The sequence below is a fragment of the Orcinus orca genome, chromosome 1, assembly GCF_937001465.1.
Source record: "Orcinus orca chromosome 1, mOrcOrc1.1, whole genome shotgun sequence".
Lineage (NCBI taxonomy): Eukaryota > Metazoa > Chordata > Mammalia > Artiodactyla > Delphinidae > Orcinus > Orcinus orca.
The window spans coordinates 125,923,132-125,943,631 of record NC_064559.1 but is presented as its reverse complement, the minus strand read 5'-3'; the positions used below and the strand labels follow the sequence as shown (position 1 = coordinate 125,943,631).

Sequence of the window (20,500 nt, the reverse complement as noted above, 5' to 3'; positions counted from 1 at the left end):
AATAAATAAAAATACTTTCAGTTTTCATAAGTGCTGTGAAGGAAACAAGCAAAGGGAAAGGATAGAAAATAAAAGGGGTCAGGGAGTGAGGAGGTTTCTACTATAGATGGGAAGGTCAGGATGAGGAAGATAGTACCCTTAAGCCAAACTCTAAATGAAGAGAAATAAGTACCATGTGAACAGTTTTGTGAGAAAGCACCGGGTAAACAGAAGGCACTCCAGGCAGCAAAAATAGCATGTGCAAATGTCTTGAAAAGAAACATAATTTGCTATGTGAAAGGAACTAATAGAGCTGCTAAAACACCACAGTGGCTAGAGAAGTGCTATCTAATACAGTAGTAATTATATGTGTATTTAAGTTTAGATCTAAATTTAAATTAATATTAAATAAAATTTAAAATTCAGTTTTCAGTGTCACTATCCATGCTTCAAGTGCACTAGAGCTAGGTGAGGCTAGTGGCTACCGTATTGGATGGTGCAAAAACAAAATATTTTCTTCATCTCAGAAAGTCCTGCTGGAGAGTGCATGGATAATACATGGATGAGGGCACAGCAAGTAAAACGGAGAAGAACAAGAGCAGTGGATGTAGAGAAAAAGACACCAGACAGAACTTGCAGGCCCTTGAACATGCAGTTATCACAGAACATGACCCTTCTCTGAGCCTCTTAAAGGCAGGGATAAACCCTGTTGTTCTAGACAAAGGAACATCAAAACATTTTTGATAAATAAGCTAGTAAATGAATGAGTGAAAGCTGAGTTCATTATATCAAACTGATTTAATCTGTTCCAGTCATTTAAAGAGAATGGTTCAAACAAGACTGATGCTAGAATACTGAGGAAATCAAAAAAGAAAGCTATTTGCAAGAGCTCATTTGGATCTTAGCAAGTTAGAAGTTATCTGTTGAAAGTGAGAGTGGCAGGAATGGTTGCTAGGAACAAATGCTATAGGAAGTGTAAGGGAGACTTAACAGGTGATTTAAAAAAGCAAACTGAGTTAGATTGCTTAAATTTATAGTACTCTCAATCATCAAGATTTCTCCACTTTCTCTGTGAAAGAAATCTGGAAAGAACATTCATTTGTTCATTCATTCAACAAGCATTTATTGACTACCTGCTTTACGCCAGGAAATATTCTAGATGCTGGCAATCCCATGTCAAAAATGTAAGCAGGGCTTCCCTGGTGGTGCAGTGATTGAGAGTCCGCCTGCCGATGCAGGGGACGCGGGTTCGCGCCCCGGTCCGGGAAGATTCCACGTGCCACGGAGCGGCTGGGCCTGTGAGCCATGGCCGCTGGGCCTGCGCGTCCGGAGCCTGTGGTCCGCAACGGGAGAGGCCACAACAGTGAGAGGCCCGTGTACCGAAAAAAAAAAAAAAAAAAGTAAGCAGATGCCCCTAAATAAATAAGTAAATAAATAAATGTAATTTTAGACTTTGACTTACTATAAAGAAATAAGCTGATATAATGAAAGAGTAATTGTGAGCAGGGTGGAAACATTAGATTGGTTATAAAACATGGAGATTGGCAGTAAAATCAACATGTTGGAATATTCTAATGTGTAACATGACATTGTTGATAATAGAAGCCAATTTTGAGTAGGTAGGCAAGTGGAAGGTATATAAGGAAAACGCAAAAATGTTTAAAAAGTCTGAAGTTTGAAATAAGAACAAAGATTTGGAAACATAATATACAGCACCATTAGAAGGTAATATGACTGTGGTCAAATAGAAACTTGGAATTGAGATAATGGAATTGGAGCAACTCTAAACAGTAGCAGACATAATTTTTTCCCACTTTTTCTTCAGAATTTAGCTTAATCATGCTTTCACAGGGAAAACCTCCCTTTATCTCTCCAATTAGGTCAACCCTTTAATATTCACAGTCATTGCAGAATACATTTATCTTTCATAGCATAGTTGTAATTTTAAGTGGCTTTGTTGATGCTTTGACAGGAAGGGTGATGATATGGTCTTTGGAATTGAAGGAAGATGAAAGTAAATAAGTTAAATTGAAGATGATGGAGGTTTGCAAAGAACAGTGGAGTCACGGTATTAGAAGAAATGGTGAGAACATTGATGTGAAAAAAGATGATGCCAGGAGGTGAATTGGACTGGAAAACTGTATCAGGTGCTACAGTCAAGAAAGGTGTAAAGTATGTCAACTAGAAATATCATAATGAAGCCAAGATTACTGAGAAATTTACTCACAATAAAAGGAATCAGTTTTAGGGAATCCTTTCAGGCATAGTGGAATAACACTGAGCCTGGAAAGAGATAATTTGTGATGGGTAGTATTCGGGACATTGCCTGGAGATGTATGGGAAGAGGCATTCTAGTGGGCAGTTTTGTTTCTTTGAAAGGGTGCAGAATTGACTTACCCCAGAATTTCACGGGAGGCAACAGTTACACTGGGGAGGATAGGTCCCAAATTAGGCTGAGCCTCAAGGTTGAGGCATGACTCAGCCTCTCATGGATTGACCTACATTTGTATCATGCTTTAAAATTAGCAAAATAAATTTTAAATGGAGGTACATGGAAATCAAATGTTTTGCCCACTTTTATAGTTGGTAAATGGCCAAGTTTGTTCTCAGACACCAATTCCATTTATTTTATATTATATCGCAAGGTTACAAGTGGACAGATGGTCAGCAGAATGCAGGCCTAAAAGTAGACCATAGCAGATGCAATAACCATAATGATAACAGCTGCAATAGTTACTATTTGTTGAGCATCCATTTTATGATAAGAACTGTATTACGAACTTTTCATGAGGTGTTAGTCATTTGAGCTGGTCACAAATACTTATTTCTCTCTCTCCTTCTGAGTATGTGATAAGATTGTAGTTTCCCACCTTGCTGAACTCGATATGGCCATGTTGCTGTCATTAGCTAATGACTGGTGAAGGGAAATGACATGTGTCACTTTTGTGCTGAGCATTTACTTGTCTGTATGCAATCCTCTGGAGCACTCTTTTCCCTCTGCCACATACCTAGAAATGTTCCAGATGCTGGCTTTTCCAGATAGTGAGGACAAAAATGGTGTAGGCAGAACCCCCAGCCACCTCTTGATTAGCCATGTACTGGAATAAAAGACACATCTTTGTTAATAAGCTTCTTGTGAAAATCAAATGAGATGAGATATGTGTAGCATTTAGGAGAGTTTAGACTGTGTTATAGCAAAAAATGACCCAAAATCTTATGGTAGGTGAAAACTACAAAAGCCTTAAAGAGATAGGGAACACTTGAAAGACAAAAAATTGTCATTGGAACCTAAAGAGAGGATCTTTTTTATTCAGTTATAAACATTTCAGAGCCTTGCAAACGCTAAACATATCTAAAAATTGGCGAATTTGGGTAAGGAGACTCTAGGGCATATGCTGAAAGCGCCAACTGGTTTCTTTTAGCTGTATATGATAAGGTATGGCTATAGAAGAGGTGAACTAAAAAGAGTCCTATTCAATTTCTAACAAACCTATAGGAAATATAAAGGACTTAGGAGTCACTCGGTTAAAAAAAAAACAAAAAAACCCACACAACTGTTTCTCATGCTGTCTCTTTGTAACCAGCAAAAGAGTCTCAAAGTAAGAAATGCCTTAAGGCATAAATCCAGGGCATTGCAGTAAACTGTAGCCCCAGAGTAAAGCTGAAATCAAGGGTGTGGCTGGAAGCTCCTTTAGAACACACCAGAAAGATTTACGGCATGCCTAGAAGAACCTTAAGGGCATTGTCCCTCATTACAATGATTCTCAACCAAAGGCAGAAAATAAACTATTTCAAAGAAATTTGTGGGTGAGGAATTTTTTCCTTCTCTTTTTGTCTAGACTGAACCTTAATAAGATTCATTAAAAACTCATGAAGTTTGGGCTTCCCTGGTGGTGCAGTGGTTGAGAGTCCGCCTGCCGATGCAGGGGACACGGGTTCGTGCCCCGGTCCGGAAAGATCCCACATGCCGTGGAGCGGCTGGGCCCGTGAGCCATGGCCGCTGAGCCTGCGCGTCCGGAGCCGGTGCTCCGCAACGGGAGAGGCCACAACAGTGAGAGGCCCGCGTACCACAAAAAAAAAAAAAAAAAAATCATGAAGTTTGAAGAAAATTGTGTTGGCAGAAGCACCACCAGTGTGGACTGCTGATCTAAGGACAGTTCAAAGTGAAAAGAGCCATTAAGGCTCCAGGTAGAGCAGGCTGAGAAAGTTACTCAATGGCAAACATAGGCCATTTACAGTAAAGAGTGAAGGGTAACTCACAGTAAAGAGTGGAGAATCACTCCCAGGGAGCACAACTGCTCTCTAATCAAGGAATTGATAACTTGTGCTGGCCTGCATTTTGGAATTGCATGGATACTTCTGTCTCTGACCCTCTTTTTGAAGGTGTCTATTGTGGGTATCTCATACTTGTCACCATTTTATGTCAGATGTGTATACTGTACGTATCTTCCCCACACACAGCATACAAAATATGTTATTACTGTGGGAGACAGATAACTTGTTGTCATTATTTCATAGGCCTTAAGATCAAACAGAATGATGTAACTTGACCCAGTTTAAATGATAAGTTCCTCAACTTCAAGTTTGAGCCAGTGTGGTAATAGGATGAGACTTCACAGGTCTTGGGTGGGAGATGAGTAAATTTTGCATGTATTAGAGACGTGGCTTACTGGGGACCAAAGGGCAGAGAGTGGTAGTTTACGAAAATAGTCTGAAAATGAGCCACACCTCTCAATATTCATGACCCTATTCAGTCCCCTCCACTTAAATCTGTCTGACTCAGAACTGACCAATAGAATGTATAGGAAATGATTCTGTGTTATTTCCAAAACTATGTCTTAAGAAGTCTCGTAGCTATACCTGGGCTTGTTGGAACACTCACTCTTGGAATTCAGCTGCCATGCTATGAGAGGCTCAAGACGCATGGCGAGGCCATGCGTAGGCATTCCTATGGATAGCCCCTGCTGAACTTCCTGCCAACAGCCAGAATCAATTGCTAGCCATGTGAATGATGCATCTTGGAAATTCAGTCCACTGGAACCTTCAGATATCTCCAGCTCAACTCTTAAGAGAGTGTGAACGACATCAGAGATCCCAAGTCAAAACCACCCAGCTGATCCCAGTTCATAAATGTCACTGTCAGAATAATACAATTTTGTTTTAAGTTACTAAAAATCTCTAAGCTTTGGTGTGGTTTGTTACTCATGGAGATACAGTCAGAACAGACACTTAACATTGTCCATATACGTGTTCTAATTTCCATTGTAGATCATAAGCACCTTGAGAATATGATCTGTATCTGATTCATTTTTGAATCAACTATAGTGCACAGTATGTTTTGCATATATATTCAGTAAATATTTATTAAATGAATGAACAGATTCTTCCTACACTACTAGTATCCTACAGAAACTTTATCTTTAAACAAAGCACAGCAAAATAAATAAAAATAATTAGCAGAAAATATGCTTGTTGTGTTATAATGTCTTTGTTTCTCTGTTTTCTAATATGTGTGATAATAACATTTTTTTTCCCAATTTTAGATGTGGACCACTGCTTCTGAGTAAATAAGCATCATCAAACAGAGAATAAGATTTTTGAATCAGAAAGATTTTGGTTATATTCTGGTGTGAACTTCTAATTGTTTACTCTTCAGTGAGTCATTTACTGAACTTTAGTAAGGCATTCAATTATTAATTTTCATCACTTGTGAAATAGAGAAGAATCTATCTAGTTCATAACATTGTTCTAAAGATTATACAAAATTATGTTTTAAAGGACAGTGCCTGGCATACAGCAAAGATTAAGTATATAGATATTATTTTTAATTTTGTTTTTTTAATTTGCATATAGTAAAACTGACCTTCTTTTGGTAAATAATTCTATGGATATTAACACATGTATAGTTTTATGTAACCACCACCACAATTTAGATATAGAACAGAGTCATCACTCCCAAAACTCTGTTGCTATTCCTTTATAGTCACACCCTCCCCCCATGCCTACCCCTTGCAACCACTGATCTGTTTTCCATCACTGTAGTTTTGTCTTTTCTAGAATGTCATATAAATGGAATTATACAGCATGTAACCTTTTGAAAATGGCTCCATTCACCCAGCAATCTGTCTTTTTAGTTGGTGTGTTTAAACCATTTACATATAATGTAATTATTGACATGTGCTTCGAAATGTTAGAATTTAGGTAAAGCATTTTAGTATTTGTTTTCTTCTTATTTTTTCTATTTTCCCTCCTCTGTCTCTCTCTCCTTTCCTGGTAGTTTTGGATTGTTTCATGTTTTAATTTCCATTTTTAAACTTATTGATTGAGTTTTCTATTATATCTATTTGTAGACATTTTTTCCAGTGATTTCCTTAGAGATTACAATATAGATACTTAACTTTTTGCATTCTATTTATAATTAATATTTATCACTTCAAGTGGAATATAGAAACCTTACCACCATATAGGTAGGACCTTTTCACCTTCCTCTTTATGTTGCAGTTTTCATATATATTACATTTACATATATAGAAAAGCTTATCTGACCATGTTAATTTTTGCTTTCAACCATCATACATATATATATATATTTTTTTTTGCAGTACGCTGGCTTCTCACTGTTGTGGCCTCTACAGTTGCGGAGCACAGGCTCCGGACACACAGGCTCAGCAGCCATGGTTCACGGGCCCAGCCGCTCCGTGGCATGTGGGATCTTCCCGGACCGGGACATGAACCCGTGTCCCCTGCATCGGCAGGCGGACTCCCAACAACTGCGCCACCAGGGAAGCCCCATTATACATATTTTAAAGAATTTAAGAAAAAATAGTTTAATATATTTATCCAGATATTTACCATTTCTGTTTTCTTTGTTCCTGGTGTTTCAAGTTTCTCTCTAGTATCATTTTTCTTCTGGCCGGTCTACTGGAAGTAAATTCTTTTTGTTTTCCTTAATCTGAGAACATCTTTGTTTCACCTTTACTCTTAAAATATATTTTCAGTGGACACAGAATTCTAGGATGACAGTTCTTTACTTTCAGCACTTTAAAAATGTTCCATTTCCTTCCCATCAACATGGATGCTGATGAGAAATCCATAGTTATTAGAATCATCAAACACCTATATGTTATGCATCATTTCTCTCTGGCTGTTTTTAGCTATGTTTGTTTGGTCTTTAGTTTCATTATCATGTGTCTGGGCATGGATTCTTTTGAGCTTATCCTCTTTAGAACTTGCTGAGTTATTCAAGTTTGTATATTTAGACCTTTCAACAAATGTTGGGAATTTTCAGCCGTTCGAATATTTGTTTTCTGCATCACATTCTTTCTCCTCTCCTTCTTTGACTCCATTGACAAATGCTAGATGTTCTGATATTGTCCCACCAGTCCCTGAGGCTCTGTTTATTTATTTTTATCTTTTTACTGTTTGTCATTCAGATTGGATAATTTTTAATGATTTATCTTCAAGGTCACTGACTCTTTCCTGTGTCACTTTTATTTTGGTTATTGTATTTTTCAGTTCTAAAATTTTCTATTAGTCTTTTTTACATCTTATCTTTCTTTGCTGAGAATTTCTATCTTCCCATTTGTTTTAAGTGTTCAGCCTTACTCCTTGGGGGCAGAGTTATAATAGCTGCTTTAAAGACTTTGTCTGATAATTCGAAGATATGTGTCCTCTCAGCATTGACATCTGTTGATCGTTTTTATTGCTTGTGAGCTGATATTTTCCTGGTTCTTCATATGCCTGATTCTTCATTTGGATTGTATCATGGACATTTTGAATATTAGGTTATGAGACTCTGGGTCTTATTTAAATCCTATGATAATAGTCAAATTTTTGTTTAGTTTTGTTTTACTAGGCAATCGACCTACTTAGGTTCAGGCTACAGTTTCCATCCCACCTTCTGTGGGCTGTGGTTCCAGTGAAAATCTCTTGCACAACTAACTCAGTGGCCAGTCTTGGACCTGAGAAGAGGTTTTGACCGTAGTTCTCAAAGCCTTTGGGATGCTGGTTGTGTACCAGATTCACACATGCATAGCATAAGGATGATCCTCATAGCATGAGGTGAGTAGTTCACACACCATTTTATGCAATATCTTGCTAGAGTTCCCTTCTCTCTGTGGTCTCTTCAATACTTTCTGGTCCTCTGGGTCCCCATTTCATGGTCTTCTAATCAGAAAGCCAGGCCTTTAGTGCCCCTATTTTTCCACTTTCCACAATTGATACTGTAGCTGAGGCTTAGTAGGAAGAGGACAAAGAAGGAATAAAAAGCAAAGTATCTTCATCTCTAGTTCTTTGAATCACAGCTCCTTTGGTAATAAAGGAACGTCTCTTCCTTCAGTATTTTAGGTGCCTGCTCAGCTTCTGTGCCACTGAGGTCTTGCCTGGAGGCTGGGACAGGAGAGGAAAGAAAAGAAAACAAAGGATTTAATCCTATTCTTTCTGGACCTTAGGAGTCTTCTTTACAACCTCTTGGTACAGAAAATGAGGCTTTCTCTATCCCTGCTGGGTGGCACTGCTAGGTTTCAAGTTGCCTTTGAGTCCATGGCAGGTGATAACAGATGGGGGGAAAAGGGATATTTACCTCTGGTTTGGTGGTACATCAAATTCTGGAATCCTTCCCAAATCTTTCTGCTACCATTTATTTTAAGTGTCAGATAGCTATCTGTCTATCTATCTATCTATCTATCTCTATCTCTCTATCTTCTGTTCAGAGTTTAATATTTGCATTCAGTTGGAGAGAGAGGGTAGAGTATGCTTACTTCATCCTCCTCAGAACTGGATTCACTATAGAAATTATTTGAGCAAATATCTACATAATATAGAAATAACTTTTTATGTGCTATAGCCAAGGTCTAAAAATAATTCTTAGTATTAAATGAACATGTGAAATATTTTGAATATATTTGATATAGAATCATTCATAAAAGTACTATGTAATAATGTAGTCATTTGAAATGATAAAAGCTTTATATATTTAAGTAATTATATTTTACATTAAACTAATCATGCTCCTGTGATAGAGTTCAATTTTATAAGTGTTAAGGGTATTTGTTTGTTATATGTCAAATTCATATTCCCCAGGTGACAAGAAAAATATTTGATAAAATTACAAAGAAAAAGAACTGAAAAAAGAAATTAAAAAAAAAGAATCACAAGGAAAAAATAGGAAAATAATACTAGTGACTAAAATGTTAAGAAATTTAGCCATTCAACATATTTGGATATGGCATTCTATTAAACATATTGCCATTTGTTTTCCTCAATAACTGGGATTCATGATTGAAAGCTTCATTTTTCACTGTGTTGTGGGCATTGTTCCATTCCTTCAACTAGAAAAACGAACTCATAGATCAGAAAACAAATTAAGATTTAAGGAAAAATGGCCCCAACAGTACACTCTGTTGAAAGCCAAGAAAGAAAAAGAACTATAAGGCAATGTAAATCAGTCTGTCTTGTTAAGAAAATCTAAAGCACTACTTAAAGACATAAGGGAAATACAACTTTCATGCCAACTGTGGTTTCTACCTATTGTTGAGTCTAATGAATGGTTATTTCCCTTCTAATGTTTATTCTAGAATAACAATAAAGGTCATTGATCTCAAATTCTAGGTTGTTTTTGCCAACCATCCACCTACACTTTTATATTGTTTTTTATATAACGTTTTAAAATTTTCTCCAAATCTGCAAACAATTTTTCCTTTTTTAAAGAAAGATTTCTTAGGTTTTACAGTAATCATTTGTCACTCTATAATCAAAGCTAAAAATCCAGGACAGCACATATTCTTAGGTTTTCTTTTGACATTGTGTTAGAGAATTTTTTGTTGTTTTACTTTTAAGTCATGTGCTAACAATCTGTTTTTCTCTGCTAAGTTTCAGGCCATCTCTACAGAGAAATAAACCATGTCTTTGGAAATAACATATTTTGTTAAAAAAATGGAAGAAAGTGTTCTTTGTCAATGACAGGTTGAAACCTAGTTCAGAATGCCTGTAGTAAAGAGCTTATTTTTGTGGCTTTCTATTTTTCAGCTGAATGCAAATGTATGATGTTCCTCATAAGTGATAAAATGCTTTCATTGGATTTCAAGAAAAAAGGAGATGTTAATCTGGGCCCAACATTCTTATCACCATAAGCTTCAATAAAACAGAAGCTTCACATCAGTAATCTAAGGAAAATGTAACAAGCTTTGGCAAAGGGTCACATTGCTCAACCTGGCTCTGAATAAGAAATTCATATCCACAAACCTATATTCTGTGCTCTGTCAGCAAATATTCCAAAATATCCCTATCTTAAACCTCCCTTTTCATCTTGTTCTTGGTGTTGCCTTATCCTTGGCTCTCCACATCAATAAGAGCATTCTAACATACTGGAACAGAACTTGTAAGACCTTTGAACATTTACATAAAAAATGTTATGTCATCAATGCAGAGATACATGAGTTTTAAAGCAAGCTAGTGAATCAAGGCAATTTGATCCCAATGTGGATGATATCAAACTTGTTTTAAAATTTTACCAATATTTGCTGCCTGAGAAATACATATAATATGCAGATGTAATCATTTTTTATTCATTCAATAAATATGTTTTGAGTACCTACTATACACAGTCAGTATTCTAGGCATTAAGAATGAATAAGTCAAATAAAAATCTCTGTCGGAAGAACTTACATTCTACTTGAAGAAGATAGTGGATTAGCATAATAAATAAATTATAAAGCAATTAAGTACTATAGAAAGAAAACAAATCAAGATAAGAGGACGGGAGAGAGCCAGGGCTGGGGTTGCAGTATCAAGTATTACAAATACGTCACATTTGGGCAAAGACTTGATAGAAGTAAGGAAATGATTCTTTTGGTTAGCTGACGGAAGAACATTCCAGACAGAGGGAACAGCCAAGGCAAAGCCCTGAGACCAGAATGTGCCCAGACTGTTGGAGAAACAGTCAGGATACTAATGTACACTGAGGAAGAAAGCAGCAAGAGATAAAATTAGAGAAGGAAGAAGGGCCTGAAAGCATGTGGCCCTTGTAGGCCATCGAACAGACATTGACTTTGTACTCTGACAGGGGAAGTCATTAGCAGGTTCTGGGAAGAGGAGAAACTTGAGTATGGTTGCTTTCCAAAATATTATGCCTAGCTGCCCTATTGAATATAAATAGAGAAAAGTGATGGAGGAAAGGAATGAAGCAGGGAGGCCAGAGAGAAGACTCTTGCAATAATCTAGGTAAAAGATGATGATGGCTTGGACCAGGATAGTAACAAAGGAAGAAGTGAAAACTGTAGGGTTTTAGATATATTTTAAAAATAGAATCTACAGAGTTTACTGACAAATTGAATGTTATATGTGTAGAGAGGAGTCATGGATGGCTCTAAGTTTTTTTTTTTTTTTTTTTTTTTTTGGCGGTACGCGGGCCTCTCACTGTTGTGGCCTCTCCCATTGCGGAGCACAGGCTCTGGACGCGCAGGCTCAGCGGCCATGGCTCACGGGCCCAGCCGCTCTGCGGCATGTGGGATTTTCCCGGACCGGGGCACGAACCCGTGTCCCCTGCATCGGCAGGCGGACTCTCAACCACTGCACCACCAGGGAAGCCCGGCTCTAAGATTTTTGGACATGAAATCTGAAGGAATGAAATGTCCATTCATTGAGATGTGGAAGACTAAAGGAGAATAAGGTTTTGGGGGAGAAGGTGAGGAGTTCAGAAGTCTGTTTTATATGTTAAATTTACATTATCTATTAGAAATCCAAGTTAAGATGTCAAGAAAGTATTTGGACATACAGTTTTATAGATAAGGTGAGAGGTCTGGGTTGAATATATGCATTTGGGCATTTTCAATATGTAGATGGTATTTAATGCATTTAGACTGGTTGTAGTCACGAAAGGAATGAATGCAGAGAAATTAGAGAGGAAAATGCTTTGGGAGAGTTAGTGAACCTACTTCCAATCTCCTCATTCTCTCCTGAACCCATTCCAGTTTGAATTTTGCCTCAGTACCCCAGGATATAAACTCTTTTCAAGAACACAGTGACCACCATGTTGACAAAGAAAATGATCCAAACTCAGTCTTCGTCTTAACCTCTCAGCAGCATTTGACTGCTCTCCTTCAAATACTTTCTTCTCTTGGATGTCAGGATACCACACATTCTCCTGGTTTTCCTCTTATCTTATCGACTACTTCCTCTTTGTCTCCTTTGCTGTATTTCCTCATCTTCTAAACTTTGAATAATGGAGTGTCCCAACTCTCAGTCTTCATGCAAATTCTTTATCTACATCCCTTCTCTAGGGGTTCTCATCCAGTCTCAGAGCTTTAAATTCCATTAATATGCCAACAACTCCATATTTTCTATTTCTAGACATCTTTTCTAAACTGAAGTCTTTATCCAGTTGCTGACTAGATTTTCCACATGGGTGTTGTCTTAGCTTTAGTCAAGGAGCTTGTGTTCCATTATTTTATTATGGAATACTACCTCAGGGATAAGCAAGAAATTAGGGAGCGTCAAAATAAGGATCCATCATGGAGCTTACTACTTCCAAGTCTGACTAATTATTCCATCCTTTGGGACATACCTATATTTCATGGAGAAAGAGAGAAGAATATATTCACCAGTTCCTACCTTTTATTGGTCAAGGATTCAAATCAAGAGCCATCACTCCCCACTCCCTGCTTACAGATATCACGTGTGGGAAATACATGAGATCTTCAACATCCTACACCATATTGTCTATGGAGAAGTCCCAGGGAAGGAGGCAAAATACTTGAGGCATGAGCAGTAAATGACACTCTGATAGGACATGTCATTCGATAAATTGACAGGCCCTGAATTGCCTGCTGCTAGGATGCTGTGGTCTGCAATGGTGTCAATGGTAATGGTGACCTGTCTCCAAGATTACAGGAATAGTTCAGGTCATTTCTTGGTGTTCTACCATCAGAAAATAGATATGCTGGGCTGTGTTGATCCAAAGGGTGCAGAAGTCAATTAAACAGATATCTTTAAGATATTAAATGTAACATACTCCAAATGAACTTCAAATGGTCTACTTCCAAACCTGCTTTTTTTTCCCGCAGTTAATTTCTGTTCCCTCCCTGTAGATGCTTGAAGTCCAAAACTCGGACCCATCCTTGACTCTTTCTCTCACATCCGCATGTAGTCTGTCAGGAAATCAGTTATAGGCAACTCACTTCTTTCCCTACATCTTCTTTCTTTTAGGTTACTGAAAAGTTCCCCAGGAAGTCTTCCTGCTTTTATCTTTGTCTCCCTATAGTAACTCAGGTCATCTGACAGAGTAATCCTTTCAAGATGTAAGTCAGCTCATGCACCCCTTCTGATGAGCTTTACAATGGCATCCAAATGCACTCACAGTAAAGTCCCCAAAACTTTCATGGTGCTCTGTGATCCACTCCCACCCTGTCAATTTCTCTGACTACTCTCCTCCACATTTCTCTGCATCAGTCACACACCAGTCATACGGATTTCCTTTCTGTTCTTCAAGCAGGCTAAGCATAATTCCCATGGTCTTCACACTTGCAGTTTCTTCAGTCTGGAATGTTACTGTTTAAGAAAATCTGCCTAAGTGCCCTCCCTCACTGCCTTTAGATCTTAGCTCAAATGCACTACTTGGGAGAGACCTTCTCTGAGGACCCTAGAAGCACTCCTTTTCCTCCATTCCCTTTCATGTGCTCATTAACTATATTCTCCCCTGAGATATACATTTGTTTATTTCCTTTTTGTCTGTATCTTTCACTAGAATGTACATTTCTCAAAAGCAGAGAAATTTCCTGTGCTATTAACTACTGAATCCCTAATATGTTTGCCACATAGAAGGTGCTTAGTGAATATACCTTGAATGAAAATGGCATGGATGGCATTTTGCACTATGTGAATAATGTTTTTTTTCTTTTTTTCTCATTATTTCATTAGCAAAACAGAATATTAGCATCTCTAAGCAGGAAATAGAGCCTGACCACCCATAATCCTCCAAGAGCCCCCCCAAAAAAAATAAAAAGGAAATGGAAAAATAAGGCATCAAAATATATCTAATTTTCTGTTAACACCCACTGTCTCATTTACTTTAAATCCTCTGTGACTTCTTTTAAGCTCTTTAATGAGGTGGACAATAATATCAAGTTTTCATTAGTAAGCTGGTAGGTGAAATGTAAAGAAAAATTAAATATACTGAAATAATTTCTCCAACTAATCAGTATCTTGTTATTATGCAAAATGGAAGGCAGTAAGCTATTATTACTGCTTGTAAGACTTTGAATTAGTCTAAAGAGTTCTCTAAGGCAGGTGTCCCCAACCCCTGGTACCAGTCCCCGGCCTTAGGAATGGGGCCGCACAGTAGGAGGGGAGCGGGAGAGCGAAGCTTCCTCTGCGGCTCCCCATCGCTCCCCATCACTCGCATCACGTCCTGAACCATCCCCAGTTTTTTGTGGAAAAATTGTCTTCCACGAAACGAGTCCCTGGTGCCAAAAAGGTTGGGGACTACTGCTCTAATGGATACATAAAATAGATATTTTATATTATTCTGTAATTATCCAGAAACAAAACTGTGCTTTGCAGAGTTGTAAGACCAATTTTCACTTTTAGAGATTATTAATCCTTTGCATAGCATAGTCAGTACACAGATTCAGAACAATGAATTATGTCTGGATTTTCATTTTTCACCCATGTCAACTATCTGAACATATCGAATCATGAACATTTTTTTTTTTTTTTTGCGGTGCGCGGGCCTCTCACTGTTGTGGCCTCTCCCGTTGCGGAGCACAGGCTCCCGACGCGCAGGCTCAGCGGCCATGGCTCACGGGCTCAGCCGCTCCGTGGCATGTGGGATCTTCCCAGACCAGGGCACGAACCCGTGTCCCCTGCATCAGCAGGCGGACTCTCAACCACTGCACCACCAGGGAAGCCCCCGAATCATGAACATTCTGTACTCAACTTAATTAGTTAGATAAGTTGTTGAACTCAAAGGGATTTTTGAATAATCTGTATCAGTTATTATCATAACGATACAATAGCTATATTATATTGATCATGTAAAACATAAACCATATATTTCTCTCCTGCTCAAAAAATTCTAAAAGCTTTCCATAACATACATTTTTGGCACCTCCTACCAACACTCCATATGGTCAATCTTTCAAATGTTAACCTTTGTAATGGGTATATAGTAATATCACTTTGTGCTTTAGATTTCATCTCCCTCATGACTAATAATGTCAAGTATTTTTTCATGTGTTTAGTTGTTTTGTGTGAAGTGTCTATTCAAATTATTACCCTTCAACATGCCAATCTTAATAACTGGTGCTTGTGGTCTTAAAAAGAATGTGTATTCTGCTGTTGTAAGATAGATTGTACAATAAATGTCTATATCTAATTGATTTCATGTCTACTTATTCTATCAATTATTGAAATTTTCAGTATTTGTACTTTTACAATACTATATTTTGACAGTATTTGCACAATAGCAACTGTAAAATTTCCTATTTCTTCTTGTATTTTTTAATGTGTTTTGCTTTGTGTATTTTCCTTCACAGATTTTTAAATAAAGCATTTAAGATTTTTATGTCCTGTTGATAAATTGACCCATTTATCATTATGAAATGACCATCTTTATCAGGTAATATTCTTTTCCCTGAAATCAACTTTTTCTGATATTTATATAGCCACTCCAGATTTCTTTTGATTAATGTTAGCTGTCTCCATCCTTTTACTTTCAAAGTACTTCTGTATTTGTACTTAAAGTAGGTTTCTGTTTTGCTACATATAATTAGATTTCACTTTAAAAAAATCTAATCCATCAGTCTCTGCATTCTAATTGGAATGTCTTCACCTTATCCATTAATGTGCTTTTGGATATGGTTGAGTTTGAGTCTACTACCTTGCTACTTGTTTTCTGGTTGATTAATCTGTTCTTTATTCCTTTTTGTCTCCTTTTCTGCCTTCTTTGGAGAGTTATATATTTTTCCTGATTTATCTTATCTCATTTGTTTGTTATTAAGCCCTAATTACTTCTTCCAGTAGTTGTTAAAGGTATAAAGTATACATGTTTAACTTATTGCAGTCTTCCTTCAAGTAATATTCTATCATTTCACACATAAGAATATTATGATAGCATTTTCCGTTTCTCCTCCCATCTCAGACTTTGTGCTATTGTCTTCGTGTGTTCTACTTAAATATACATTATAAACCACATAATACATTTTTGCTTTAAGCAGCCCCCTTTTAAAGATATCTTTAAAAGTAATAAAATACGTATTTTATATTTATCTGTACATTTTCCATTTCCAGTGCTTTTAATTTCTTTTTGTAGATCCCTGTTTCTCTCTGGTCTTATTTCTCTTCTTCCTGAAAGACTTCCTTTAATTTAACATTTCTTTAATTATAATTCATGGTAATGAATTCTCTCAACATTTTTTTTTTCTTTGCGGTACGCGGGCCTCTCACTGTTGTGGCGTCTCCCGCTGCGGAGCACAGGCTCCGAACGGCTCAGCGGCCATGGCTCACGGGCCTAGCCGCTCAGCGGCATGTGGGATCCTCCTAGACGGGGGCACAAACCCACATCCCCTGCATCGGCAGGCGGACTCCCAACCACTGCGCCACCAGGAAGCCCTCAACATTTTATGTCTGATAAGGTCTGTATTTCCCCATCGTTGTGAAAGCAACTTTTTTTGCAGAGTGTAGAATTCTAGGTTGACAGTGTTTTCCTATCAGTTCTTTAAAGTTGCTCTATATCCTCTGGCTTGCATTATTTCTGACACAAAGTCTGTTGTCATTCAGCATCTCTGGCCTCTACTCACTCACTCCCTCAGTTTTGACAATGAAAAATGTATCTGGACATTGTTCAATATCCCCTGGAGAGATTGAAGTAGTCCCCAGTTTAGAACTACTGATTTATATTTATCATATCTTTTGTTCTCTAGTTGTTTTGTGCTTTTTAACTGACTGAAAGTAATTTTATCATGAGGTACCTTGCAGTAGTTTCCTTCATGTTTCTTGTGGTTGGTATCTTTGAGGTTCTTGAAACCCTGGCCTTATAGTTTTCATCAATTTGGAACTTTTCAGTCGTAAGTTAAAAAAAATATTTTTCTATCTTCTTTCCTTTCTTTGCTTCATCAGCAGCTTCAATTACATGGACATAGCCTGCTTGAAGTTGTCCCGCATCTCACTCATGTTCTGTTAATTTTTTCAGTCTTTTTTCTCTCTGTTTTATTTTGGATATTTTCTAGTGCTATGTCTACAAGTTCACTAATCTTTCACTCCACAGTTTCTAATCTGCTGTTAATCCTGTGAAAGGGTTAGAGATATGATGAATAACTGCTTTGGTGGTAGGAGAGTGCTACTGATGCACTGAAATCATCCTAACCTCATAGAGTTTTTGGAAGGAAGGAATTCTGTGATCCAGACATGGGTACATAGGAGAGCACCACAGGCTATCATCTTGGTTTATGGTCTCTGCAGAATGAGGTGCTAAGTGGAGCTGTATCATTATTAGTGGATAGGAAAGGAGAACCAGCAACTACAAGGAAAGGATATGCATCTTCTTGGGTAAAGTGTATTCCAGAATGGAATGCAGGCAAAATATCTTTGAATAGCCTCTAAAAATGCTCTAAAACACTGTCAACTTTAATCTTCTAAACATCTACTCAAGTACACCAACTCTGCCAAGACCAGAGCATGAACCCAACCAGCCAGATAGGAATTCACCTATCCTCTGTACCTGTTCTCCCTCTCCCAGCTTCAATCAAAGTAGCAGGTAATGAGGAAGTGAGCAAAGAGAGAATAGATAGCAGAAGCACCATGCCTCCCATCTCCACCACTTCCAAGCAACTGCACAAAATAGGAAAGAGGAGATTTAATTGTAAATTAAGCAGAGTTTTTTTTTATTGGAGTATAGTTGCTTTACAATATTGTTTTAGTTTATACTGTACAGCAAAGTGAATCAGCTATACGCATATATATATATCCCCTCTTTTTTGGATTTCCTTCTCATTTAGGTCACCACAGAGCACTGAGTAGACTTCCCTGTGCTATACAGTAGGTTAAGCAAAGAGTTTTGATCATTACATAGCGCAACACATTCTAAGTATTGAATTGTGACTAGGTTGTAACTGAAATTAACCCCAAAGAGGTTAGCTGCCTCTTTAAGACGTACAGCTACTAACTGAAAAAGTTAGAATACATTTCAATTCTAATTCCCATACCATCTAATAACCAAATGATCCAAGTCTCTGTATTTCATATAAAGAGCCACAGCATAAAAAGATTTCTAGGGCAAGGGACATAACCCTCAGCTTTCCAACCTACAAATAGGATTAATAGTAACTGTTGGTTCAATTGTCTTATAATCTCATTCAGTCAAACAAAATTCAGTGCTATGTTTAGAGACCTTATATATTCTCAATATTTTAGGACAATTCTGTGTAACACGTTCTTTTAGTCATCAAATTATTGAATATGAACTAAATGTATATTTTTTTATAATATTTTATGTAAACAAACTTAGAATTATCCTTTCTCAGATGCTGCATCACATTTTAAAATTCATTCATTGATACATATAACAAAGAGGTACCTGAGCCCTCCCATGAGCCTGGCAGAAGGCTAAGTGTTAGGAATATAGCAGTGATCAACACAGCCACAGTCCATGCATAATGAATTGTATAATCCTGCAAATAAAATGTACAGGAACAAGAAACTGCAATTGTAAATTTTATTACAAAACATAAGTGCAACATGTTTATAATAGGAAAGCCTAATCTGCTTACAAGTGTTAGGGATGGTTTTCCTAGGGAAGTGATATTTAGGTTGAGTCCAAAGAAGGTGAGTAGGAAAAAACTAAATGAAGATGGGATTGAAGATGGAGTAGGGGACTGCTTAGGTCACTAATATACATTTGTCACATATCTATCAATATAGCCTGGGGCAGGTTGTGTTGTTGGAATTTTAGTTTTTTATAATTATAAAATGATTTGGTTTTTGTTTAAAATGCAAATGGTATGAAAGAGAGATACGAAATATAAATTAAAATCTCCCTACAATTTCTATGACTGCAACTAACAGCTTGGGGTATGTCTTACAAGATTATTTTCAATTTATCAAATATTATGGACACATAAACATCTCAGATAGGATCATACTATAATAAGGTTCTACCTGTACCATAAAACTTCTAATGGACCTCTATTTATGTCAATAAATATAAATGTAAACAAACTTTTTCCTTGTTTATGGAGTGTCAAAATTGATTGTCAACATTGTTTCCATTAAAAAAATATTACCAACTGTGCTGGAATACTATTCTTTGTATACATTTTATGCATTTTCCTGATTATTTCCAGAATAAATTACAAGAGTTGGAATTCTGGGTCAAATTTAAAATTTGATGTTTAGAGAAGGCAGTTTATAAATCATATAAATTCTGTAGGTAATATGTTGACTTTTTAGATAATGGATTCTCATTCATTTCTTACCAAGAAATACATTATAATAAAATATATCTGAAGGCCCTTTGGTTGTACTCCATGTTTATTCAGAATATCAACCCACTAGGATACATAAATATGAGGCCAATTGGCCAAAATGAAACAAAAATGCCCAAATGTAATTAATCAACATTCACTAGCTTCATAGGAATATTGCAGAGGGAAGTAATGACACTAGATGTGGGCTTTGTTTGAGTGATAATTACTAACCAAAAAATAAAATGTGAATTTACTGTTTCAATTTTAAGATTTGCTTTTCTTGCATTTAGCCTGGTGTCTTTGGCAGTTTGATTCCTGCAGTATAACTTTGGATAATATTGATAAATTTTAACACAATTTGGCATACTAAAATATACTTCTCTTGATTTGAGATAACCTGCCATATTGAAACAAAGATATGGACAATAAGGTTTAAAAATAATTAACTTGCAATTTAGAGAAATATCATCAGGTCACTCAAAAATATATTATTACCCAGCACTGAGCTATATTTTAGATTTGCTAATTGATGGGATTGTTTGTGGATAATGGCGGCAGTCCATTTACAAAAAGAAATGTAGTTCAATTTCCTTTATTATGTTACTATGGTCTGAATATTTGTATACCCCTCAAATTAATATGTTGAAATCCTAAACCCCCGAAGATGATGGTACTAGGAAATGGGGACTTTGGGGGGTATCTTATAAAAGAGGTTCCAGAGAGATCCCTAGCCTCTTCCACCATGTGAGGACACACTGAGAAGGTGCTGGTTATAAACTAGGAAGAGGACTCTCACCAAAGAATGCGACCATGTTGACGCCTTGATTTTGGACTTCTGACATCCAGAGCTGTGAGAAATAAATTTCTGTTGTTTATAAACTACCAGGTCTGTGGCATTTTGTATAGCAGCCCAACAGACTAAGATACATGTAAATCTCAACTTTAAAATCTGATGTTATAATGGAATTTCACTTGTTTTTATTTAAACAAGAAATTTCACCTTGAATCAGAAACTCTGGCCCATAAAATAAGTAGAATTTTTGAAATAAGTACCTGAAAACTAT

The 20,500-nt window shown here is 37.0% G+C and overlaps 1 long non-coding RNA gene across 1 annotated transcript in view; it reads right to left on the bottom strand.

Moving 5' to 3' along the window:
• Positions 1 to 5,479: 5,479 nt before the first annotated feature.
• The window catches only part of LOC125965447 (uncharacterized), a 105,685-nt gene continuing 90,664 nt past the window's right edge, over positions 5,480 to 20,500 (bottom strand). The window contains exon 4 of the long non-coding RNA XR_007479323.1: positions 5,480 to 8,367. This is a non-coding gene — a long non-coding RNA (uncharacterized LOC125965447). The remainder of the gene's footprint in view (positions 8,368 to 20,500) is intronic.